Raw genomic sequence first — 26,515 nt, forward strand, 5'->3', positions numbered from 1 at the left:
AGATATAAGCAATAACGAGGGAATAATAGCTGAAATGGTCTTGGGTTGACCCATGCAGAGGAAGAAGAACTTTTTTTTTTAATGTGAGGAGGGTGGTCGTTATGACTGCCATTTCTTCCAAACGCAGCTGGCGTTGTCAACTGAATAAGACAAGAATTCTTAGGTCAGTTCATTTTCTTGAATCATGAGACATAAATCAACGCTGAGCATCAAAACTTCAGACTGTCTGTGACTCTGCTCCTCTGTAAATGGGGAAGAGGGCTTCCCTTCTGGCCCTTGGGCGGAAGGCTCCTTATTTGTATTCAGTGATTGAATTGGGCTGCTGGTGGCATAAGCTTTGCTGACTTTGCAGCGGTAAATAATTCTAACAAAAGGACTACAATAAAGACCAAAGCCATAGATATTTCTATAACGTTAGCCAAGCTGGAAAGACCCTTTGAGACCAGTTCAAGATACCCACACACATCTTGTTGAAGATCAGGTATTTTCTGCCTGTAATTCTTTCTAGTACAGAGAAAGCAGAAACCTTCCTGCTCCCTTACAGATTCTGCACCTGAACTTGAACCCACATGGAAACACTTGAAAGTTTTGAAAAAAAAACCACCTTTCCCAGTCTCGAAATAGAAATGCAGATTTTTGAAAGTCAGAAAGTTTTTAATGAATTCTTATGGAAAAACAGTTCTTGTCAGAGTAAAATGCCTCTGTTCAAAGTATCTAGAAGTCTATACAGCACTGCAGAATTTTACCACCTGCCTAAAAGGTCAAAAGACTCTCTCTCTCTTAAATTAGATTGCTATTCATGTTTATTGGTTCAATCTAAGGTGAACATCTTGAATTTCTGGAAAGACCTTGTAAAATGTCAAAGTATTGCTGCCTATATTCAAGAATACCTGCATTTAAATGCATGCAGATATTCCTTTGGTCAATCTCTCATTTTGATTTTTAAAATGAATTAAAAAAAATTAACCTCTAATGTTTCTATAATAATGGAGAGGTTTCAATTTTATGAAACCTGCACATTCTATTTTAGGATTAATTTTGATCAGGAAACAGCCCTTTTGGTTTGTGAAGGAAGTTTGATAATAATAAGACTAGCCCTGCTCAACTAAAAATGCCATTCTGAAGAGCAAAGGATAACAAATGTGGAAAATGTTAGTTACAGTCAGTGTTTTCTTCTTAGTCTTTACACTATTAAAGAACACACTGTTAAATGTGTTCTCCTGCTACCTTGTTTTTTTTAGGGAGCTTTAGTATTTTGGAAGAAGCCATTTACAATGTCTTCAAGTGTCTTCTGAGTGATCTTTGAGGGTTCAGCAAGGTTATTTAGATTAGCGGCCTCAGTCTTGCTTTTTATCTTTCATTTGATATCTTAATAGATGTGAAAGGCACATCTTCCCCCTGCGTGTGCAGATGTGTTGGTTGCCAGAAAGATTCAAGAGCATTATTACTATTTTCCCAGCACTTCCTCCACGGAGCTGTGATATTTCTTACCAGACATGTGCAATTTCCTTGTGGCTGGCTGCTACACGGCCAAGTACTGATGAAGTAGAAGGACTTCTAAGAAATGTTTGCCTCTATAGGATTTCCCCAGGAGAAGGTATCCAAAGCCATCAGTATTTGTGGACAGCACCCAGTTGACTCCAGATCAGCCCTTCTGGTCCTTAAGTCCATTAAGCTGAGTGGTAATGAGGGGGCCAGCCAAAATTAAGAAGAACCCGGCAGAGGGACCATCACTATAGATGCTGTTAGCCTGGGTCCAACAGTCTGGCCAGCAGAGTCCAACTTTATATCTATTTGCTGTTTTCTTAGCTCATGCTTCCCTATTAGTATATCCAACTAACCGTCCTCCATCCAGTCTTCTAGCAGGAGGGACTAGCGCATTGGTCAGAAAATAGCTACATGTTGAGTCTTTTTGACATTGCAAGTTTCTCTTCTTAGACAGACTCCCCAGTTTACACACAGAGATACTGAGGGGAACTTGCACCCAGGATTATAGTTCAAACTGGGACTCTCAGACACTGATGATGGGAGTGTAAGTGGGCACTATTGCTTTGTAAAACTGTTTGGTGGTACCCACTAAAATGACATATGCTTGTATCCTTTGACAGGGTAATTCCACTCTTAGTAATATAACTAAGAGGAATGAGTACATATGTGACAGGCATAAGAATGTTCAAATTGACTTTATGCATGATATCTCCAATTGAAAACAACCCAAATATCCACCAACAGTAGAACAGACAGATAAATTGTGGTATATGGAGTACACCACAAAAATAAAAACAAGCTATTGTTGTATGCAGAGAAACATAGGTGAATCTCACAGACATGAAAATGAGCAAAAGAAACCAGACACGGGAAACTATGTTCTGTGTGATTTCATTTACATGAGGTTCAAGGACAGGCAAAACTAATCCATGGTGATGGGAATAAGAATGCTGTTTTTTTAAGAGCTAGAGAATTCAGTATTTGACAGAATTTAAGAGCAGGCATTTAGGAGTCCATACAGAAAAACAAACATCAGCAGAATGTTGGTTTATTTTCTTAGTGACAAGGAAATCTCAATTTACATGTTATAATTTGACTCAAGATGATAGTTTATAATAAACAAATCATGCAACAACAACAAAAAAAGAATGGTGATTATTTCTAGGGAGTAGGTAATCACTGAGACAGGCATGAGGGAGCCTTGTGGGTGCCGGGAATGTTCCCTGTCCTGAGTCATGTTCTAGGTAGTGCTTACTCGGCATTATACTTATGAAAAAAATTCATTGAGCTTTACACTTAAAATTTGTTTACTTTAAATATATATGCCTTTAAGAGGACCACTGGTACCCACTGAAAAACACATCCCATTTGCCTTTTACAGTAGCCTGAGCTGGCTAGCAGGGAGGCCTTGGATGTTCCCAGAGCTCCTTTTCAAACCTCTCTCCCAGCAAAGGTTGAAGTTTGACTCTGATCTCGGAATCCTGCCTGTCATTTGTTGGTGACTTTCTATGACCTTCGAACTTAGCTTACCCCCTCAGCTTGGCTCTTGCCTCTCAGCCCAGTTGTGATGTGTCAGCTGCTCTCTGTGTGGACTCTTGGGATAGGCTTGCTTTTTTTTTCTGGCTTCATAGACTGCATACTACAATTCATGCCTAACTTACTGACCTTGGGCAAGAAATTATTGGATTGGATTTACCTAGTAAGAGTCAAGGCCACTGGTTTACTTCAAGCTCATAATCCTGACTTAGAGAAATTGGGTCCAATAATGTAGCAGCAAGGAGAAAGTGTTATTGATCCATAAGGAGTGGGAAAGTTCAGCAGGTAGGATTGGGTTGCTTCAGAGGGCAATTAGACTTTTGGGGATGTAGTCCTCTTTTGTTTATTTATTATTTTTGTTTGTTTGGAAGTTGGAGCTAAAGGGGTTGGTGATCTCTGTAATGAGTTAATTTTCAGAATTATGGGGAAAAAAACCCAGTTTCTTTATATTGTCCAGCTAACTCTCACTATGGGTGCTTCAAATAGTACAGAAAGACTGTTATAGGTTGAAATGTGTCTGCTCCCCACAAATATGTTGAAATCCTCACCCTTAGTACCTCTGAGTATGACCTTATTTAGAGATAAGGTCTTTAGGCCCTAAGGCAATGTGACTGGTGTCTTTATGAAAAGGGGAAATTTGGACACAGAGACAGATGTGTATAGAGGGAAGGCAGTATGAAGACACAGGGAGAAGGCTGCTGTCCTCGTGCCAGGGAGAGAGGCCTCAGAAAGAACCAACCCTTGCAATCAGACTTCCAGCCTCCAGAACTGTGAGAGATTATATTTTTGTTGTTTAAGCCACCACCAAGTCTGTGGTACTTTGTTACAGCAGCCTAAGAAAACGAATACAAAGACCTATGAAGGATTTTGATTACAGGACCTAAAGAAGACTTGTGAATATTGAAAACTTTGGTGTAAACTAATTAAAGCCTTTTTTAAATTTAATTTTTATTTTATATTGGAGTACAGTTGATTTGCAATGTTGTGTTAGATAGGAAAAAGAATCTAAAAATTAAAATCTTTAAAAAGAAGGAGGTGAATAGGTAAAAGAAGATTGAAAACATGATTGTTTTCAAAGTAAGAGATACGATCTGTAGGGAAGATCAATGGGTCAAAACAAGCCCAAGCAAAACCACCACCTTGAATAAAGAAGATGACTAAGTTAACAATAATCCTTCCTCCACCAGCCTCCCTGGGATGGGCATTTGTGAGTTGTTGCATCTCTACCAGTGGGTTTGCTGAGCCTGGGGCCATGTAAACGAATTCTCTTTCTGTCTTCCTGGTCACGGGAGTTTATTCTTTTTCACAGTCAATTGGAAAATAACAATTGTAAAGGCATTTTGAAGAATACAGACTTGGGGTGTTGGGCTACCTCTTCTCGGCCTGAAAATGTAGCAGTGGGATCAAGAATCACAAAGAAAACCATATAGCATAGCTTTTATTTTTCAGCAAACACTTCTTGAATGCCTGCTCTGCTCCAGGTGCTGGCTGGGAGCTGGGGCCAATGCATGGTTGAATAAAAAGCACACAGTCCCTGCCCACATGGCACTTGGACCCATTGTTTAAGAAGCAAGCTTAGACTTGAGCCACACAGGGCGAAAGCAGTGGCAGGAAAAGACAATGGTTTAATAATTTGAGTGGCAGCAGGTTTGGGAGGAAAGAGTGAGGGCAAGGAATGGGGAAGGTTTGGCAGGCTGACAAGACAAAGGTCCCCAGCCTAAGTCTTTGAGTCAACTAGTGCTCTTCTGAATCCACTTTCTGCCACTGTCAGCTTCCCCCAGTCAGAAACTTGCATGGTCTCCTGTCAAAGACAAGTTCTAAAAGAAAAGGATGGGCTTTGAATAGCAATGTCTGTGTTTCTATGGCTGATTCTTCCCTGACAGTGAGAAGGAAATGAGTGAGCCCCAAGACCGGTGGAAAAGCAAGTACTTCTTTGGCATGTTTCAATTTAAAAGGCAAATTTTGTTTTTAGATTGTTCTTGCCACCCAGCTTGAAAAAAATTAATTTTTGAAAGTATATTTCCCCTCAGCATCTATTTGTCTGGAAACAAAAACCAGCTCTTAAAATTGTGTTGCAATATGTATACTTTGAGGTGTGAAAATAGAGTCTTCGAGAATCTTGTAGATACTTGAAAGATTCAAGAAAAGTTCATGGCTCAGCATTACATGGTGTTCTGTGAGAGCCCAGAGGGGCCAATTCTCAATGCAGGTGGAAGATAATTATGCAACTTCTCTCAGGCTTCTCCTGCTCTCAGACAGGGTTTTTTTTTATCCTTCTGGGGGTTTCTGGGAAAATCTTCAGAAGCCACCAAGAGGCCCAATAGCCATCAGGAACTTTGCAAAGGTATGAAGCTGGGAGGGGCTGAATCACACCCAACTCAGGCCCTTGATTTCCCCTGGGCTGTTGTACTCGGTCAGTTTCCTTCTCTCTCTTCCACTATCCACCTTTGCCTGCCCTCCTCTTCTACCTAGACACTTGAGCTTTCCAGCAATACACCTTGGTTGTAAGCACCTGCTTGATTTAGCCCTTTAAGCTAAAGAAACTCAGACCTCTGTTAAATTAATTAAACAAGTGTTGACTGAAAAAAATGCACAACGTGAGAGTTGTGAGTTAAGTTTTATTTGGGGCAAAATGAGGATTATAGCCTGGGAGACAGCATCTCAGATAGCCCTAGAAACTGCTCCAAAGAGGTAGGGAGGCTGCTCAGTGTTATACATGATTTCAGTGAGGGGGGTACCTGCAGTCGAGCACACGTTTTGGCAGAGGCTTGCTGCGAGTCATGAGGAGCAGATGTCACCGTTAGTGATTTCAGTGCTTTTCTCGATATGGGGAGATGCAAACCCTGGGCTCATAAAATCTTCTCCTGAAAATATCTAACTATTTAAAGCCCTGTTCTGCCAGTTTTTCCCGGAGCACAGAGGGCCTCATTCCTGCTCTCCATCTTGAACGCCTTTCAGGGGGTGTTGAAGGTCAGCGGCTGCAGCAGTTTGTGACTTAGTCCTTGTAGAAGCAGATGGCAAGTGCCAATTTGTAGTTGGCACAGGAACCATTAGACTGAGGCGTCTCTAATCCCATGGCAGCCTACGTAAGCAAGCCCAAATCTAAGCCTGTAAATGCCTCAGGTTTACAAGATCAAACAGATCAAACACTAAGGACAATCGATCACAAGCAGCCAACTAGGATTCAAGCTATAGCCAATCAAATCACTTCCTTTCTTTGTTTCTGTACTTTCTCTGAGTCTTTTCTCTAGCTTCTGTCCCGGGAGTGCTCCTAACCACTTCTGGTTTGGTGTTGCCCGACTGGAATCCATTTTTGCTCAAATAAACTCAAACTTTTTATTTGCCCTGGTTTATCTTTTAACACTCCTAATCTTAACTGTCTGGGAATTACAGACTATCATACAGGATGGAACCTCTGACAGAAGAGCTATTTTTCAGCATTTGATCAGGTTTTCATTACCTATTTGAAATATTAAAATGATCTATAAAGATGAAGGAAACCAGGGAACTGTTAAACCTGAGAAAAAAAACCTGATTTTATTTTTTATTCATTTGCTAGTTGCAGAGTGCCAGCACATATGCCCAGCCCTGAGCTAGGCACGGAGATAAATAAGACTCTATTTTTGTCCTGAGACCACAGCCGTTTAGTAGGGAAGAGAAACATCCAAGTGGTCATAATGCAGTGTAGCACAGTATCACAGTGGTTCTCCTAAGATGCAAGAGGGACCTCTGCGGGAGGTGGGTGGGGAGCAATCATCAGGGAAGGATTCAGGCAGGAGCTGGTGCTGGAGCACGATGGGGTAAGCCAGTAGTTGTCGGCCAGTTGAGAAAGGAGTTTCAGGCAGGGAAGAGCAGAGAAAATGTTTGAAGACATGGAGAGCATGCCGCATCCAGCAAACTGCAAGGGGTGGGGAGAGTGTGGCCGGCAGGTAAGGTATGATGGAGGTGGGAAGGAGGGCAGGAAAGGTGGATCGAGCACAGATCAAGAAGACCCTAATGTGGTCTGGAGTTTATCATGCTGGCAATGAGCAGCTCTGGGGGGAACCATAGGGTCGGACTTGGATCCTGCTGGTAGGAGGTTGGAGGTGGATTGGAGCATGGTGAGCCTGGAGGCAGGGAGGCAGGAACAAAGCTGTAAGAGTGCAGTTTCTGGTCCCAGAAACCGGGGGTATGAGCAATCACACCTCCGGTGAATCTGTTACTATGATGTCAGGAGCATTTGTCCTGTAATCTCACCCCATCACACTGAGAACATCTGATGGGATGCATTCTACTTCCTTAAAGATTGACTAGACCAATTGTTTAATAAGCATACTAGCCGCTTCCCTTAACTGTGACAATCTTCCCAGCTTTCCAGCCCAGAGAAAATGGACGAGTTATTGGGACTGTCTCTGGCACTGGGGACACAGCAGTGAATGAAATGGACTAAAGTCGCTTCCCTGGAGGAGCTTACATTCTAGTCGGGGGTAGAAAACATAAATAAGTCATCACATTAGATGCTAGGTAACAAGGAAGGTGCTGGCCAAAATAAACATGGGAGGAAAACAGGGAGTGCCGGGGGAAAGGGGCTTGCAATCTTCACTAGGCACCAGGACAGCTTCAATGAGGTGATATTTTAACAAATATGATCCCTGAGGACCTTCGTGTCAAGGGTTAAGTTGTCTAAAGAGAGGCCACCTGTGATCCAACAGTGTTTGCAGAGGTGGGAGACCAGGTTGACCATAGGAGACCTGGTGATCATTCTGGAAGGAGGTTCTAATCTGTTCCTCAGCTTGGAGCTGATCCTGAATATTCAAAACAACTCACCACTCCCTCTTTTCCTTGACCTCCAATTTATTTACTAAAAAAAAACAAGTGTGCAACTCAGCTGTAGCATCTGTTTTGCAAGGAGGCCGTTGTCTCTTACTCAATTTTCCAGCTGGTTTGACTATCAGGACACAAGCAGGTCATCTCACTGGCCCAAGGCCACACAGTGAGCAAAGGGTTCAGCCAGACATGAACCCAACCTTATTATTATTATTATTTTTTAACTGCACAGTTTCTGGGAACTTTGTAGCTTTGTAGCAAATGGGATGCTAATCACATTCACTGAAAACTTACAGGAGGAACCTCAGTGCAGAACTCTGCATCTGGCTCAAGGAACGTGTATGAATCGTTTCCCTAGTGGAGAAGACAAAGCTGGGAAATACACCCTGCCCCCCATTAAAAGGCCATTTTGCATATGATGGCTGTTCTAGTGCGGCAGCAGTTTGGTTTGGCATCTTCTTCAAAGAACTCACTGCAAGGCCTCAGCTTTGCCCAATTAAGTTACCTTTTCTCTTCTTGCCCCCTTCTTCTTGCCTCTTCCCCAACCACACCCCCCTCCCCGAGCAATTTCAAGTTCATACCCAAACTACTACAGTGTGAGGGAATTTCTGGGTACAAATTGCATGCAGTTGTGGGTGAAAGCTTTGGGATAACTGCAGTGAGGTTGAATCTGACACAAGTTTAGACAATTTGAAAGTCACCTTTTGGGCATTCTCATCTCTGACTGTCCTTTAAGTTTACATTAATGTTTGGGTTAAGTTTTTCAAGCTAATATATTCAGCTTTAATTCTCTCAGTTTTGGATTTTTGTGTCTTTTTAAGCTACAGAACCTTATTTTCAAATGAAGATTGATGCAAAAACTTGGTGTTGCTTTCATGGAAGTTCCATTGGATCCTTGTCCAGTAGGCTTCTCCACTCTCCTCCTTACCCATCAACAACCCTCTGTGACTCATGGAACCTCAGGCAAAGGTCTTCAGCTCCCTGTACCTCAGCGTTCTCATCTGTCATTCGGGTCCATGAAGAAGAAGTGTAGTGAGGTGATGCATGATGATGTGTGTTTTTTGTTTTTTTTTTTCCACACCACCAAGCAATTCTCCGACACCGGCTGGGTGTCTTACGATTCAACTCAATTCTGACACTATCTACTCAGAGATAGCATCAGATCCCACAGATTAAGGGCTCAGTCGTACAACATTGCCCCCCATGTCAGATACCAATTGCAAATCTAGGTTATCATCTGGGCTTCTGACCAACCAGTTATACAATGGAGGTTTCCATGACCTCTTCCTTGGGTTTGATGAATTTACTAGGACATCTCACAGAACTCAGAGAAACATCTTACTTCCTAGATTACCAGTTTATTGTAAAAGGATATAACTCAGGAACAACCAGGTGGAAGAGATGCATAAGACAAGGTATGGAGAAAGGGCCTGGAGCTTCTGTGTTCTTTCCGAGAGCACCGTTCTCCCAGGCACCTGTGTGTTTACCAACCCAGAAGCTCTAAAAAGCCCATCCTTTTGGGACTTAGCAATACCTTCATTACAAACCATGGTTGATTAAATCATTGGCCATTGGTGATTGACCTCAATCTCCAGCTCCTCCTCCAACCCCAAGTTGAGGGGTGAGGCTGAAAGTTCCAATCCTCTAAGTTTCCCCTGGCAACCAGCTCCCATCCTTAGGCTACCTAAAGGCTTTTCAAAAGTCACCTCATTAACATAAATTCCAAGGGTTTTAGGAGCTTAGTGCCAGAAATGGGGATGAAGACCAAATATATATTTCTTATAAATCACAAAATCACATGCACACACAGTGACTTGCATGCTAGATGTTCAATTAGTCTTCCATTCCTTGACTCATTCTTATTTGGGCTCTAATTCGTCCTCTTTATTTTTTTGGTTAGTATCGCTGCTTATGTGGATCCTTGGATTCACAGGGCTGAAGCTTTACTTACCTCATTCCCATTCTCTGACTCCACTCCAGACTAAGCCCCTTCACCCCAGGGAGTTTATTTCTTGTTTTCATCCTTTTCCCTGCCTTTCTAGGTGCCCCCAACATTTTCCCTCCAGATCATTTCATTCTGCTCTCTCTTCTCCCACCCCCTCCTCTCTAAACCCCAACAAATTATTTTCCTTTTATTACAAAAAAAATTGGAACACACATAAAAGTAGAATGGATATATGCCTTACAAAAATAAGGATATTTTATTATATATTATTATATATTCACAGGAACATTATCATACCTTACAAAACACAATCCAAATACTTTGTTAATGTTATTTAATACCCAGTCCTTATTCAATGTCTTTTTATGTTTAGTTTCTTAGGATCTGAATCCAAATAAGGTGCACAGGTTGCATTTGGTCCTCTTGATCATTCGTACTCTTTTCCACAATTAATTCTCCCAAGACAAGTCCTGACCGCTGGGTTTAGAGTCTCCTGTTTTTATCCTCCTTTTGGAAGTGATTAGAAGGCAACGCCAAAGATTAAAGACAGTCCCCATCTTGATAGGGTATTTTGAGCATTCTCCATTGCATATTTTAAAGTTTAAAGCCCTGCATTTATAGTTTAACACGTAAACTTTCCATTCTTTTGGGAAAGAGACATTTTGTTAATGACACTCTCCGAGGAAAATGGAGATGGTTCAAGTAGAATGCTTAACACTGCCCAGCACATAGAAAATACTCAAAAAGTTTATGGATTCTCAATTGGCAATGATGAACATTATAATTATTGCATCTCAGAAAGCAAGACTTAGGGTCAGCTGACCTATGTCGGAAATCTGGGTTTTCTACTTGTGATTAGGCATGTTATAGAAGGAACATCTCTAAATCTGCCTTTCATTAATTATGAACTGAGAATGATAACATCTCCTGGCACTTCAAGGAAAAGAGATAGTGTGGATAAGACACATATAATATTACTGGGTACACAATAGGCCTTCAGCAAAGGGTACTGTATGTACCATATATGTAAAATAAAAATATTAAGTCATTCATTACCATCCACCTTATTTCTGTTTCTTCCCTATCTTTCCTTCCCTATCTTTCAATTCACATGTGGACAGGAATCTATATACGTTTCAATGTATACGCGGTATAATAGAATATTTATTTAGGATTCTAGGTTTGGACTCATTTTTTGGTAGCAATCTAGCCTTAAGCAATTCTCTCTATCAGCTTGAGCACAGTTTATTCATTTGTAAAATAGGAAGACTCACATCTGTTGTGAGAACTTTACAAAGTCAGTATAATATTCACATAGCTTCCACAAGGGTGAAAGGACTTTCAGTAAGAGTGCCTACTGACAGGCTGAGTCCAAAGAACACAGAATGGATTTTTAAATAAATGAATACAAATTCCAATGGTATGATTACATTCAGGAAGTAATTCATAAGTATTGTCTTTTTAAAAAAAAGTCACATTAATCTTCCTGGGTTTACTTGCTTTCCTTTGCCATTGAATCATTCCACCAGGATTTCCTATGTTTTGAAGATTAAGAACCACAAAATGCTAAAGATAAGTTGACTCTTGGAGGTCATGTGTTAAGTGGGAAATCACCTTGATGCAATGGTACCCTCCAAGTGTATGACCATGTCACCTACCGCAGTGGTCAGGAACATAAAGACTCAAGTGCCAGATTAAGATGTTTGAATCATGTGGTTTAATAAACACACAGTGAGAAGCAAGGGGGAAGAGACGGATGATTGACACACCAAAGGTGGGTACAAACAGGGTAAAAGGACCATACTCCTTGAATCCTGTATTAGGCAATGCCTATAGTCTCTCTCTGTCTCTGTCTCTGTTGCTTCTTCTGTCTCTCACTCTCTGTTTGTTTCTCTGACACACCAGCCTTCCCTGCTGGGGTTATGAGGTGGACCAGAATTCATAATGAACAAGGGCGTCTGGAAGGGGCTTGAGGCAAACACAGACTTGCTTTTACGAGACAAACAGACAAGTTTGCTTGGTCACAGCTGTAGCTTGCCAGTTGGCCTGCTGGCTTTTACCTGTGTGCTGTAGGCAGAAAATTGGTAGAGCCAAAATAGGTGTTCCCAGTGAATGGCCAACTTCAGGCCTGGTGAATTCTGAGTACCTTAGTGTCTTAGTGTAACTGAATATTTCGTCTTTCCCACGTACCACCAGTACTCGTGCTCAACTTACTTTATCTGTGTTTAATGTGTCTCACCAGCCGCTTACATCTCTTAATTTCCTCTATCCTCATTGGTCTGTTTTTCTTAGTTTACAGAGTTGAATCGAACATCCTTAAACAATACAGCAAACATATGTCAATCATGCACTACAATTCTTGTGTGAAAGAAGCCTGGACTTCCATTATCCCTTAACCTTCCTCCTGTTCTCAGATTGAGACAAGGAAGCTTGAGGGAAGGAATGGAGACCAGGTTCAGACATTAGAAGCAGACAAACATCCCAGCAAGCGCACTGGGTCTTTTTGGAATACATTTAGAGGCAAAAGGACTATCAATGCATGTCAACCTTCTGCAGGCCACAGGAGACAGTGGCAAAAAGGCCAGGTAGGCCTGGATTGAAACCCCAGCGCTTCCAATTGACTGAATAACATGACCTTGGGAGAATTGCTTAAACTTTCTAAGCCTTCTTTCCCTAGCTTATGAAATAAGAATAGAATCATTTTCTGGAATTATATGAGAAAAGGCATGCAAAGAGCTAATTGTCTAGGGGGGCTTAAGCTGAGACTCATATAAATGTGAGTTCTGCTGTTCTTCCACACACGTCTTCTGATGTCTCTTCATTCCAGCCTTCAAACTGTCCCCAGGCCAATGGCGTTTACTGTACCCATCAGACTCCAGCTGCAATTTTGACTCAGGATGGTAACAGGGGGTGCCACTGCTGGGTTTTGGGGGTCCCAGCAGTGAGGGGGCTTTGCCTTTTGGTGGGAACTCTCCTGCCGTGGGCACCATTAGCTGCTTTGAGTGAGGTTTCTTTGGCGGATGCTTCATTCTAGGCCAAAAGTGATTCAAAGAAGACACAATAAATTGTGCTCAGGGCTGACAACCACGGCTGCCAAGGACAGAGCTGCACACAGCAGGCCTTCTTGTTCTGTTAGAAGCACTTGGAGCCCCTGGGGTAAAGTTTCCTGTAAGTGTGGGTGTTAAAACAGTTTGTTTTGGTGTTGTTTCTGATATGTGCAACTCTGTCCAGAGGCTAAGACATGCAAAGCCTTGCCAGAAAATCATCACAGAGGAATAAATAATAGCATAACCACATCCTGAAGCAGTCATTCTCCACGCTCTCAGTCCCCGACGCCCCTTCTCTGGTGTCCAGCTCCAAACTTGTAGAGGTTTCTGCAAAGAAGTGCTAGGTGGAAAAATACTACAAATCTCTCTTGGCTCAGCAGGGCCCGCCCATGCTGGGACGGGGAGAATTCCAAGGTGAACAGGCTGCATTATCACCCCAGACTTTCTTGGCACAAACAGTCCATTTCCAGCCCTGAAACGTATTTTCAGAGGGTAATGGACAACCAGTCCCAGAGTAAACACAACACGGCCAGTCTGCAGGTGTTATGTTCCTTTGTGTTTGCCAACCAGATGTTCCTCTCTGGGACTTGGTCTTTGGCTGTTTGGGCTCCCTGAGCTGAACAGAAATGTCACTCTTTCTTGCCCTTTTCAATAAAAGAAAGCAAGGTTCTCGCAGGACAGGTCCCAAAATGAGCTGTAGATTTCACTTGCAAACTATTAATCTATTTGTGTCAATTTCTTTCTTTCTTTTTCTCCCCCGCCCAATCTGGATTAGGCCAAGAAACATAAGTCAAAATAACCATGTGAATCTTGACCTTTAAAAAAAAAGTAACTACTATAGCAGAGCTATAAAAATTACCCTGGGGAATTTAGGCTGCAAAATTCACGCCTGTGTCCTTGTGCTCTGGTTTGGCACGGGGTGCAGCGGACACCGCCACACACTCCAAACCAAGGCCAAAGCGGGAAGGTGTCTGTGCTATTTCTACCGTTCCCGGTCAAGACAACTGGCGTGCTGTGGACACTTGGGAATATTTGGACGGCATATTCTCTCTCTCTGTTTGGCCAGCTGTGCTGTGCAACAGTGGGTCAGCTTGGAGAAGGCTGAGTGCTTCTAGAATGTCTGACAGATTGAGGGAGGTGGTGAAGTAGATGAACTTGGATTTAGGAACTGAGACTTTCAAAAGCCACTCCGAAGTTCAATCTCATGTGTCATTAGCCTCGAAAGGTTCCACTTGGTTCTTGTTGAACAAATCTTGGTCTGAGCATTGAACTGGTTTGATCATAGTTAGGTGGAGATTTACAGGAGGCCCCTTTTACTATTAAACCTTAGAATTTGTGGGCAGAAAGGAGCTTCTCATTCTTTCATTCCAATTTTCCCCAGTTTGGGAGCAGCATCAGGTCATCACTCCTCAGTCACTGACTTAGCATTTTTCGTTCTCCCTAGGATATTCCCAGAGCAGAGCAATCTGGGCTGCCCGGGGATTCCTGCCACTTGGGAACCCCCAGTCTTTCCCCAGCTCATGATAAAAGGAGGTAGCCCTAAAATATCCTAGAGCTTAAAGTTCGATTGTGGAAAATGCACACAGCATGGTTGACTGCATAAGAAATTCAATGTCACAGGTACTGTGTTCTCCTCAAAGCATTAGAGTTATAAGATCTTCTTTGTGATCTTCTTTGATTCTAATTAATAATACCTTCGGCTACCATTAAGTGGTTGTGGTTTGTAAAACACTTTGGCTTACTTGATTCAGGACATATTTATAAGGCAGGTGGAATTAGGCCCCCTTTGCAGGTGAATTAACTTGGTGAGTGTATGTGATTTACCCAAAGTAATTTGCCAGTCAGCGGCAAGACCAGACTCCAACTTTAACCTCTTAACGCTAAATCCAGGGCTTTTCCAAGCAGCCTGGGAGTTCAGTGCGGTAGGTGCCCCTGTTCACGTGGTACAGATGAGGACATTGAGCAGGGATTAAACAACTTGGCGTACAAAAAGTAGTTTGTGACAGAGCCTGAGAAACCTGCTTTTCTTGACTCCTAGTCCGATGTTCCTTCTGGGTCTTCAGGAAGCTGCGAAGGGGGGAATCTGAAAGTGGCAGAGATTTTGTGATCAGATGAAAAGAAATCCAATATATAGATCCTATTTTCGAAGTGATTATAAATTTGTAGTGTGTATGTCATCACAATGCATAAAATAAAATAGCAGCAAAAAAATCTTTACTACGCATCTCTTCTATTTATGGAATCTATTGTCCAACTCTCCTTTTATATTATTACAGTATTTGTGTGTGGAATGTGTCACCGGTTAAATCAGTAATTTTGTATTCAAGACATGATGGGTAATTATATACAGGCGTTGCGCTTGAATTTCCCGTCTACTGACAGAAGTGATGGAGTCAGTCGCAGCCTTGCGATTTCTTTTCAATGAAATGCATTTGTTTTCCTTTTCCATCCTAGTTTTATGAACAAGATTCAGGGGGTCGCTCCAGACTGACAGAGAAGATGGGGACCTGGAAATTAGTTCTGTCACCTGCAGAAGGATTTGCTTTCCTTCCCGTCCATGTGTATTCAGAAAAGCACATTCAAGGGAGGCGCAGCAACTCCAGGGGACGGGACCCGCTGGTGGAATGTCAACTATTAGGTTTGCTTGGACATCACCCAGTGGGCTTTCCCAGTGAAATACCACGGGGCAATTCTCTATGGCATTTCAATTCTAAGGTATGGACCCCTCCACCCCAGGCCAGGTCAAGGGTCCCTGCTATGGGCTTTCTCTGATGCCCTGCACTTATATTGTTTGGCCAACTCTACTATTAAACCCTTATGTGTCTATTTTCATTATTATTATTATTATTAATTTATTAATTTATTTTTTGGCCACGCTACGCAGCTTGCAGGATCTTAGTTCCCTCACCAGGGATCGAACCCAGGCCCCGGTAATGAAAGTGCTGAGTCCTAACCACTAGACAGCCAGGAAGTTCCCTATTTTCATTATTATTTAGAGTCAAAGGGTCTAATACAGTGCTTGGCATCCTGCAGGGACTGATGTGAAGCAGTTGAATAAAGGCATGGAGGAATGACAAACGAACCTTAAATATGGCCTAATAGTGATCTCCCCTTTCTCTATAGGCTAAACATTTCAATATCCACTCAAAATTTAACCCAGCCAGGAGGACTGTCATGTTTTATTCTCTAAGCAAAACGAAATAGCTCTTTGTGTGTTGATAGACTTGCTCTTGGGTTTAAATTTTCTAAGCCTTGCTTGATGAAGTTAGGGTGTAGGTATCTGAAAGCACCCCCCAAGTGAAGGGATGAAGCCCAAATTCCTTGCCGAGCCCCCAAGATCTTCCTGCTTGTGCCTGACTCTGCGGTGTGGAGTCGTCAGCCCCAAGCATGTGGCCGTCCAGCTCTCCTGGCCTTACTGTCCTCGCACTCTTGTTCCTCTGCCTCTTTGCCTGTCCTGCTCTCAATCAGGAATGCCTTTCCTCCATCGCCTTTGCTTGGGAAGCTGTTACACATATTGGGGAACCCAAATCAAATGCCACCTCCCTTTTTTCCTTAAAACTTTAAAAATCCCTCTTCACCCTCCCCACCTCTTGCTGGTACCTTTTATAGCATCTTGTTTATGTAGTAATTATTGTGTCAATCATATTTAACCAGAATTACTAGAAATCCTTGCCTCTTTATGGGCAGGTACTGTATTCTATTAATTTGGGTATCCCTTGAACCTAGGAAAATATCTGATACAGATTAAATGCTTAAATCTTTGTCGGATAAGCAACTGACTGGCTGAATGAATGAATGAGAGAGAAATAGAATGTAGAATGACGACGCAATTTTAACTTATGGAAAAAGATGAGATGGTTTATTCATAATTTTAGATCAATAGACATTTCTAGCGTGATCTACTGGATGACAAGCTTCTGGGTGACAAGCCGCCCAGCTCAGTACCTGGCAAATATTAGGGGCTAAGTAAAGTTTTGTTGATTGAATGAAATAGATGTATGAACAAGTGGTCTGAGATTCTCCTGCAATTATGTAGGTTGACCTCTGGCTTCGTTTAGCTTACATTTGGTGATCTTTTATTACAAGCCTGCCCCTATGCATTTCTTCTCTCTGTTCCTGTTTAATTCCTAAGCATTGGGGACGTTAATGCCCTTATGATATACTGCAAAAAATGATACAGGGAAGTTTAGAAACTTTGTGAAATACGGTATTGAATACCAAGTAAAGGCTCACTGGTTATTTTCAAATTTGACTTTCCTTCCTTGGGTTTCTAGCATCCGAGATCATTAAAAATAGATAGCATTTTAAGCCATTTTAAACACCTATCTTACTTTATTTCCACCATTATTTTTGCTTTCTCTTCCTGTGGTTCTCTGAGGTTGAAGAGAGAAACCTCAAGGTTACTTTCAATATCAGACTGTTTCATTGCTCAGGGCCCACGTTCCTAGGTTACTTTATTCTCAACATTCTGCAGCTTTTTATAAAAAGATGGTTTGCAAAACCGTACTTTATAGTCAAAATGTAGGATTCGAAAACTTGAAACTCAGATTAATATGACCACTCTAGTGTCATTTGGATTTAAATTGTGAGGAGAAACCTGGAATGATGCTCTTAGCTACCTAGGGAAATTGCGTGTACCTCTTCTCACAGAACAAACATTTTTGAGCACCTGCCATGTGCCAAGTACATAGTCATGGTCAAATGCTTCAGGATGACAAAAAAATTAGTGTCTTTTACTACAGATTTTTAACAATTCAATTTAAGTTTAGGTCATGCTTTATAACTGTTTACAGAAGTTTTATGTGTGTACAAATAATCATGAATATGTTTATTGTTTTTATTAGTTACACTGTGCTTAATAAATATCTGTTGAATGAATAAATGATTGACAAGTAAAAAAATAAGTAAAATGTGGGGAGAATATTCAGCTAGATGATCTATCTGATGTGGAGGTCACATTCAAGGCTTTTATTGATATTAACATTTCACCAGCAACTAAACAGCAGGCAACAGTTTCACTTTTAATCCTAATATTCTCTCTTTTTAATAATCCATCTGGGACAAGGCTGAAAATCCTTACTTACCCCAGCATCAATGCAGCTCAGCTCCATCTCCTATTTCTTATTTCCTCACCCACTTTGATTTCCTTCCTTGTAGCATTTGTATCCATATCTGTTTCCTTCCTAGATTGCAGGTTTCTTTGAGGCAGGGACTTCCTGATTGATTTCCTTATCCCCATCCCAAAATCTACTATAACGTGTAATAAATGTCTGTTGAATAGATACGGACTTGCTCAAAAGAACAACAGACCCCCAAAAGTACAAAAGATAGAGGCATCTGAGCATGTTGACATTTTATATTCTGCTTGAATCTTGTCCACACCAATGACTGAAGGTCTTCTGTTTTCCCCTCCCTTTTCTCCTAGTTGGAGGACTTTATGTACACTTGTTAAAAGAATGCAAATGTTGACTGGCGAGTCATTGATCGCATCTCAGAGAGTGAGGAAACAGGCCTCGGAGGGCCTGACTCCACTCTCCCAGGCACCAGGCACAAGGCTGCTGGTGCAAAGTCCCTTGTGAAAGTCGGGCCTGAGTTCTTGACAAGCTGCAAAGGCACACGCTTTCAGTTTTGCTCTGAAACAGTGTCTGAAATCAATACCCATCACACAGAACATGGCGGAGGCTGGGAGGTTGGCAGGGCTGCTTCTGACATTTCAGGAGCATCTCAGCTGTCCCTAAGGGTGGTGGTCTGGCCTTGTTCAAGCCCACGTGGTTCTGGGCAGGGGGAGCCTGAGCTGTTCTCTTCAGATACCCTGGAGTAATTTTGATCCATGAGAGCCAGTGGGAGGAAAGAGGATCTGACACCCTTGGCTTGTGTTCTGGTCCAGCAGGGCCCGTTTTAATTCATTGAATTGATTTGTAGGGCTGATGTCATAAAAAAAGCAATTCATTTTGTTGCTGGGCAAGAGAAATGGAGAGAAATGAGCCATGCTTGGTGGATTGCTAAGGCTGATCCACGCAAAAGGTAGATGTTTGGCCTCGCCAGTGGGTCAAGACATGGGTGAGCTCCTGACATACAGTCTTTGCGACAATGTGTGCAGTGTCCAGCATGGTGCCTGGTGGATCATCCATGTTCCCGAGTCTTAGAGCCTTTCTCCGATGTGTCACACCTAAGTCTTTTCTTGGAATTAATATAGATGTGTACCCATTTTAAGCAAGATATACAATAAGGGCCATGTATACTTCTGAAGTCGGGAGCTATTTCTGCACTTCTCATTGGGTCAGTTAGCATCCAGTTATCCTTGTGGGGTACCCCCTTTTCTCTCTGATCCCTTTCTTCCTGCAACTCCCAGCAGCCCCAGTTGTTTATCTGATGTGCCCTGAGGCCCATCTCTCTCCTGAATTATGGTAACAGGGCATCTTAATTGATCTTTCTGTCCCCAGACTCTCTTGTCTCCAATTAAGTACATCCTCTGCATTCAGAGTGCTCGTTGTCATGCAGATAGATCATCTTCATTTCCAAGTATATTCTCCAAAGCTTCTCACTATCATCGGTAGAGTATTTCCAAAAGTATTTGAATTGGGTTATTGCATCTTTACCTCAGCCCACATACCAAACCCTGTCTCTGGTCTCTCCTTTCTGCACATTTCTAAGAATGTAGGACAGTTTGTCCCCTCTCAGACATGACCACTGTACTGTCAACTAACTCTGTTGTATGACAAGCTCCTCTTCACCTGCAAGACTCTGCTCAAACACCATTTCTTTTCTGTAACTCTTCATGTTTTCCTGACACAGAGAATTAATCATTCTACCCTGTTCTGATCCCTTATAATGTTTCACGTACCTTTATAGTGACATTTACCATTCAGTGTTATTTTACTATTGATACTTATTTTCAAAAAATCTTCCATAATAAGCTATGAAGGCAGAAATTTTAATATATGTTTGAATTTTTTGTGCCCATCATGGCACCTGCTAGTTGTCTAGTAGGTGCTTTGACAAAAGTCTGGATTTCATTTTTTTAAAATAAATTTATTTATTTATTTATTTTTGGCTGCGTTGGGTCTTTGTTGCTGCGCGTGGGTTTTCTCTAGTTTCGTGGTGGTGTGCAGGCTTCTCATTACTGTGGCTTGTCTTGCTGCGGAGCGCGGGCTCTAGGCACACGGGCTTCGGGCTCAGTAGTTGTGGCACACGGGCTTAGTTGCGCTGCGGTACGTGGGATCTTCCACCCGTGTCCCCTGCATTAGCAGGTGGATTCTTAACCACTGCGCCACCAGGGAAGTCCAGAAATCTGGATTGAATCTTCAAATTTGAGGCACATGAGTCCCTGGGGTTTGACCACTCATGAATATGACATATTGACATATTGATATTTATTGGTTGTTGCTACTACTTTAGGAGTTGGCTATGGATATTATGCCATCTTAAAATCAGATCCTATTGGATCTTGGCACTAAAAGTTTCTTAATAGGCTTCTGATCCGCGTACTTCTTTTGGTTTAGCACAGCGCTTCTTAAATTTTTTGTACCAAAAATTCTGGTCTCTGATGCATGCAAAATATCTGCATATATTGATAAAGTGTCCATGGACTTTCCAAAATCTACTCAAGAGATAGACTCACTTAGAAGTCTCTGATGGAGAAGAATCTTTTAGAAAGAGGACTCTTTTTTATCATTGATATTCTTTTTTATAAATTAATTTTTATTGGAGTATAGTTGTTTTATGAGGACTCTGTCTTGATTTTTCTGCTACGTGACTTATCTATGAGAAAGATAGGCTTACAAATGGGGAAGCCAGTTTTCATGATTTGTATTTTTATTGCCTGGGACTAATATGTGAGGCACTGAAATCAGCATGATCTTCAGGTGGTCATATGTTTTAATAGGACTGGTTTAAGTCATTGCTTCCATGGTAACTTGGCGGCAAGAGAAACCCACACTCTCTTCATATCCATTACCCATTTATACTGAGGCGTAATTCCTGATGGATAGAAGCCCAGCTAGAGTGCCTGGGTTTCAGTCCTGGCTCCCTTAAAGGGCACGACCTTGGGCAAGTCACTCAGATACTTTCAGTTTCGGTTTCCTCATCTGTAACATGGGAATAATAAAAATTGCCATGGGGGATAAGATCACAATATGACACATCGTAGAACATCAAAGATTTATGCAGAGGGCTTGGCTTGGTGCCTGGTGCAGCCTGAAAAAGTAGCCATTTATAATGATTACTTTTATTTGATGCTCTCTTTTATTTGATGCATTGAGTTGGTTCTCCTAGGCTTGGTTTTTTTCAATTTATTTTTCAATTGAAGTATAGTTGATTTACAACGTTGTGTTAATTTCTACTGTATAGCAAAATGATTCAGTTATACACATAGATATTCCTTACTAGATTTGGTTTTGATTTATATTTCATACATTTGATAAGTGTTAATATTTGGTGAAAAGGAATGCTGTGATTTTGAATATTTAAAATCGCCATTCTTTACAACAACACACATCCTGTATGCCAAATGATTTTTGGAATGAAATATCAGTAGGAAAAAAGGCCAACCACTTACTTAGAGATCAATGCTTGTTAAATTTTAAGAAGTTAGGATTAGAAGGTTACTTTATATGAAACTTTTGTCTGATGTCTTTTGTGTTTTCTTGAAACACAAAAGTAACTAAATACATTAGTAAATGATTAGTGTCCTAATTCTTTTAGTTTTTCTTAACCCTTTGATTGTTCAGTAGGCAACAGGAGGTGAAAACAAATTCTAGTCTTAGTTCTCATATGATATTAGAGAAACTGACTGAGAAAATATATTCGAATTGGTATTTAAACACTTTTGAATATGTATCATGTGCCAGCTACTGCCTTTGTATGTAATGTCTCAATTTTCATAAATCTGTTAGACAAATCTTATTACTTGATTTCAGAGGTGAGGAAATGAAGGCCTGGGGAGGTTTATAAAAAGATTATGTTGTAAAAAGATTCTTTTTCTATTGAATTAACATTAATTTGGCCTTCTGTCTGGTTTTGCTGATTTCAGGTGAACTGGATTGAAGGAGGACTGAGTCATTGACATGGTAGATCAGTTCTCTCATTTGAACAGCAGGGTTTTTACAGCCTGCTTTGTCAGGAAAAACATTCCTGAGACTATCACTTTTTGTTTAAAACAGAAATCAGTGTGTTGAATGCTTCTGATTTGGCTGTAGAGCAAGCAAGCACATGCCCTCCAGAAATATCAAGAAAGGAGAAGCTTACCGCATGGCAAACTGCCTCCACTTCTCATCCAAAATAGAACTCTGGCTGAGGTAATGTCAAAGTCTGTTTCACATTCTTTTGGTGGGGCTTACAGATGATCTCTTTAGGATAATCTCTTTGGAGCAACATCATTTGCCTAAATATTAATTTGATACTATTCTACATTTTGTCATTGTTAAAGCACTTGAAAAGGTAGCTTTCTATAATGGAGCTAGAAGCATTTTTATCTGTGTGTGATGGGTTAGAGCAGTGGTTCTCAACAAGGGGTCCATTTAGACCCTTGGGACATTTGCCAATGTCTGGAGACATTTTTGCTTATCCACAACTGGGGGTTGCTACTGGCATCTAGTGAGTAGAGGCAAGAGATTCTGCTAAGCGTCTTCCAGTGCCCAGGACAACACCTGCCCTCAACAGAAAATTACCTGGTCCAAAGTGTCAATAGTGCCAAGAATAATGAGTAGTCCATAGTGAGTAGAGGCAAGAGATTCTGCTAAGCGTCCTCCAGTGCCCAGGACAACACCCGCCCTCAACAGAAAATTATCTGGTCCAAAGTGTCAATAGTGCCAAGAAACAATGGGTTAAATTCAATTGCCTTAAAATCGCTCCCATATTTCAAATCTGAGCCCATTTAAAAATATTTCTCCCTTCCAGCACAAGCAGAGTTAATGTGGTGTTGAATTCTGTGGCTTTATCTCAACTCCCAAGTCTGAGATGATCAATGCCTCGAATTCTTTCCTTGCTGTCAGTTATTGACTTTCTCTCAGTCTCTGGTATCCAAGCTCTTGTTGCTGGGGGATGCTTGTAGGATGGTGCGGGAGACTAAGGAGAGCTTGCACCATTTCCTACCTCCCTGAAATGTGCCTTTAACTAGATAGAGAAAAATTATCTAATAAAATAAATTTACCACTAGGCCAATGAAGAGATTCTGGAGACAGGAGTAGATGATCTTGCTGATAAGAATTAGAAATATGACTTGAATATCTTTGAGGAAATAATTTATTTATGCAGTGGATAAATTCCTCTCAAGTCATTTAAAAATATGATTGTTGCATTCTTAAGACGAAGAATCCCCCATTTACCTGCCAAACATTCTGGGTGTTTCTACTGGTATTCCATCTTCAATCTTCAGTACAATAAATGAAATATGATGCTTGTGTGGTTATTTTGTATCAAATTTCAATCTGATTTCTCAAACCTTGTCTACATTCATGTATTTAATTAACAAACTAATTTTTAAAACCATGTTTTTGATGCCTAATATCAATACATTTCAGCACTCTCTCATCTCCTGAGCAATGCAAATGTGAACAGAATATGGTTCTTGTGCTTGAAAAACTGATTAAGTTTAGTGGAAAAAGAAGACTTTTAAGCAGATATTTACAATTAATGGGGTCGGTGCTATACAAGGAGAAATGCAAAGTGCTCTGGGAACACACATAGGACAAATTATGTTTTGGGAATTGAGAAAAAATTTATGCACAAGGTAATAAATGTGTTGGGTATTGAAGAATGAATAGGAGTTTTCTGGACAGAAGAGTGACAGTCAGAGGCAAGAAGATATTAAAGAGCATGGGTTGATTGATGTTCTGTGGCAGGAATATGACCTGAATAGGAATGAATGGCATGAGATGAAGCTGGAGATTTTTCTCCTAAATATGATGAGCTCTTTGGGGGAAGGAGATCTGTCCTATTCTTCTTTGTATCCCTGGTGCCTGGGACAGTGCCAGGCACATAGCATCTCACAGCATCAGCAGCAGTAGCAACATGAACACAGCAAGGGATTGTAGATTGTGTGCTCCAAGTCTCTAAGCAGAGAAACAATACGGTTAGAGTTGAAGGTACAGGGAGAGGGTAGATAGGAACAGAAGTAGGAAGTCTCATCCTAAGGAAACTGTAATCAGGGCAAGTTGTCATAAGGACCACAGCAAAAGAAAAGAATGGAAGAAAAGGGATTCTAGAGATACTTGGTAGGTAAATCTAGTAGAACTTGGTGAAAAAATGAAATTGAAGAGTGATATAAGTGGTAGTTGGAGGTGTTATCATTCATAGTGTACGCAGAGTATACTTAGAACAATCTAGTTTTCAGAAAGTCATATTTGAGGGAGCACCTTCAGATGCTGTGGATAAGAAGTCCTCTGGTTGAGAAATATTGGCCTGAAGACTTGCTGGCTCACATGGTGATTGTCTCCCATGCTTTGTCTTCAGGAACCTTGGCTACTGGCTTCTGAACCATCTTGCTTGGTGTTGGCATCTCTGTGACCTCCCAGGATGGGTCTTGGCCTTACCATCCCTTTGCCATCCTGGCCCACCACTCCCAACTTTAATCACAGACTCAGACAGTTGCCTGATCTCTAGATTCTGGTGACAGCCTGCCTACTTGTTCTTCTTGCCCTCACCAAACTCACTGACCAAGCACATCACACAAGAAGAGGTGAGTGAATCTTTTCCTTACTTTGATGGTAAAGTCAGCATTCCTTTTACATTCCAATGACCACAGGAAAGTGTGTAGTCTTTCTTGGTATCCATGGGGGATTGGTTCCAGGACTCTCAGGCGAGGATTCCAAAATCTGTGGATGTCCAAGTCCCTTATATAAAATGATGGTAGTACAGTTGGCCCTCCGACTCTGTGGTATCACATCTGCGGAGACGGTGAGCCGGCTGTATTTTAACACAATAGCCCTAATCTATTTCCCTCCTTAATAAGATATACCACAATTTCTTAACATGTCTATTTCTACCAAATTAAGTTTTGAGAACCATTCTTGTTAGTAACACTGATCTAGGATATTTTCGTGATATGAAATTAACTTCGGCATGTACAACAAAAAGAATAACAAATTCTACATAGACCACCTTTGCTGTGAGATTTACATTTCTGAGTGTCTCAGGAAATAGAGCACAGCAGCTCTGACTGTCTTCACATTTTTATATTTGATGGTGCCAGTAGATTTTCTCAACATTTATTCTAAAAGGGACATACTTAGTGAGTTCCTTAAATGCAGGATGATTCTGATTTTATTTGTGGAATAGCTCCTCCTTTAGCATGGCTTAGTACAACAGAATGCATCTGAGACCTGCTATACTGTTTAAAATTAGGAAGTTTCATGCAGCATATTGCCAAATGAACTGCATCATTTGGGAAAGTACGCAGTCCAGTGAGATCTAGGTTTGACTTCCTGGTCTACCACTTTCTTGATGCAAGATACTTAACTTCCTTATGCCTCAGTTTATAAAATTAGCATCCCAGAGTTGGCGTGAGTATAAAACGAGGGAGTGTATTGAAAGGATCAGCAGGTAGATAGGTCCTTCAACAGAAGTTAGAGATTCTGGCTCAAGGTCTGGCTCACTTTCAAGGAACACCAAACCACAGAAATGCCCTCATCCCCTGTTAATGCATCAAAAATTTAAGCTAGTCAGTCAATCTGACACAAAGTGGTCATAAAGATATATTTTCCAATTTTAGTTTTTTTATACATGGAAATTGGGTAGACATGGAACCCAGGGACTTACAGTTAATAATAAATAGTTCAGTCCATGGCTTACAAGGCAGAGTTGGGGCCAGGTTGTGAAGAAGGGGCAACAGAAGACTGGACATATTTGAACATAGTCCATATACTGTTAACCAACCTCTGCACAGAACCAGTTTCCTTCCATTTGCTCTTTATGACCACCCTGCAAGGATATACTGATTCAGTTTACATATGAAATAACACAAGCTTAAAGAAGTTAAGTAACTTTCCAAGATCACTTGGCCAGTGAGGATGGATAGCTGGGTTTGGTTTCAAATCTCATGCCTTTCCAATGTTCCATGCTGTTTCCCAGGGACTGGAAAGGAGCCCATTTGTAGATACTGAAAACAGGAGGGAGTTTTGAAATCTCTGCTCCCAGGAGGTAGGCTGTCTGCGTTGGCTATGTCGATAGAAAGGAGGACAGATTCAACCATGGGGCAGTCAATCTAAGTCTTCTGGAAGGCTCTGCCTGTCATCCCCAGGAGCCCTGCTCAGTCTCTGTCATCCTTGTCCCCATGGGCCCTGCCCTGCTCCTGGCTGAGGAAGGGTCTTGTCTTTATAGGGTGCGTCAGTGGTACTCAGTCAGTGAGGTAGGGACATTACACAACTGGGTTGCTGATTCTTAACGCTAACATTTGGTTTACAGTTACTAGAGTTTTCTATGAGCATTCTAGGCTGGTCTGGTTAATATTTATCTATTGCCTCATTTTAAGAAGGGACTTAAGCAGTTTTTAGAATATAATAATAGCAATAGCAGCAGATTAAATGGCTATAATGGGAAAATAAAATGAAGGCGGGATTAAATCAACACAAAATGCACACCTCAAAGACACATCATTGAGTACCATGAATGTTGGCATAGAAAGGTCCCAGGGAGCCTGTTGCTGAGATTTCTGATCTAAGCTGATACCAGATGAGGCTCTGACCTGGAGACTCTA

The 26,515-nt window shown here is 41.4% G+C and overlaps 1 long non-coding RNA gene across 1 annotated transcript in view; it reads left to right on the forward strand.

Annotated features, from left to right (window-relative positions):
* LOC103019044 (uncharacterized) overlaps positions 1 to 24,493 on the forward strand; it is a 37,272-nt gene extending 12,779 nt beyond the window's left edge. The window contains exons 2-3 of the long non-coding RNA XR_449551.1: positions 21,984 to 22,118; positions 24,274 to 24,493. This is a non-coding gene — a long non-coding RNA (uncharacterized LOC103019044). The remainder of the gene's footprint in view (positions 1 to 21,983; positions 22,119 to 24,273) is intronic.
* The last annotated feature ends 2,022 nt before the right edge of the window (positions 24,494 to 26,515 follow it).

Source organism: Balaenoptera acutorostrata, chromosome 3 (genome assembly GCF_949987535.1).
Source record: "Balaenoptera acutorostrata chromosome 3, mBalAcu1.1, whole genome shotgun sequence".
NCBI lineage: Eukaryota > Metazoa > Chordata > Mammalia > Artiodactyla > Balaenopteridae > Balaenoptera > Balaenoptera acutorostrata.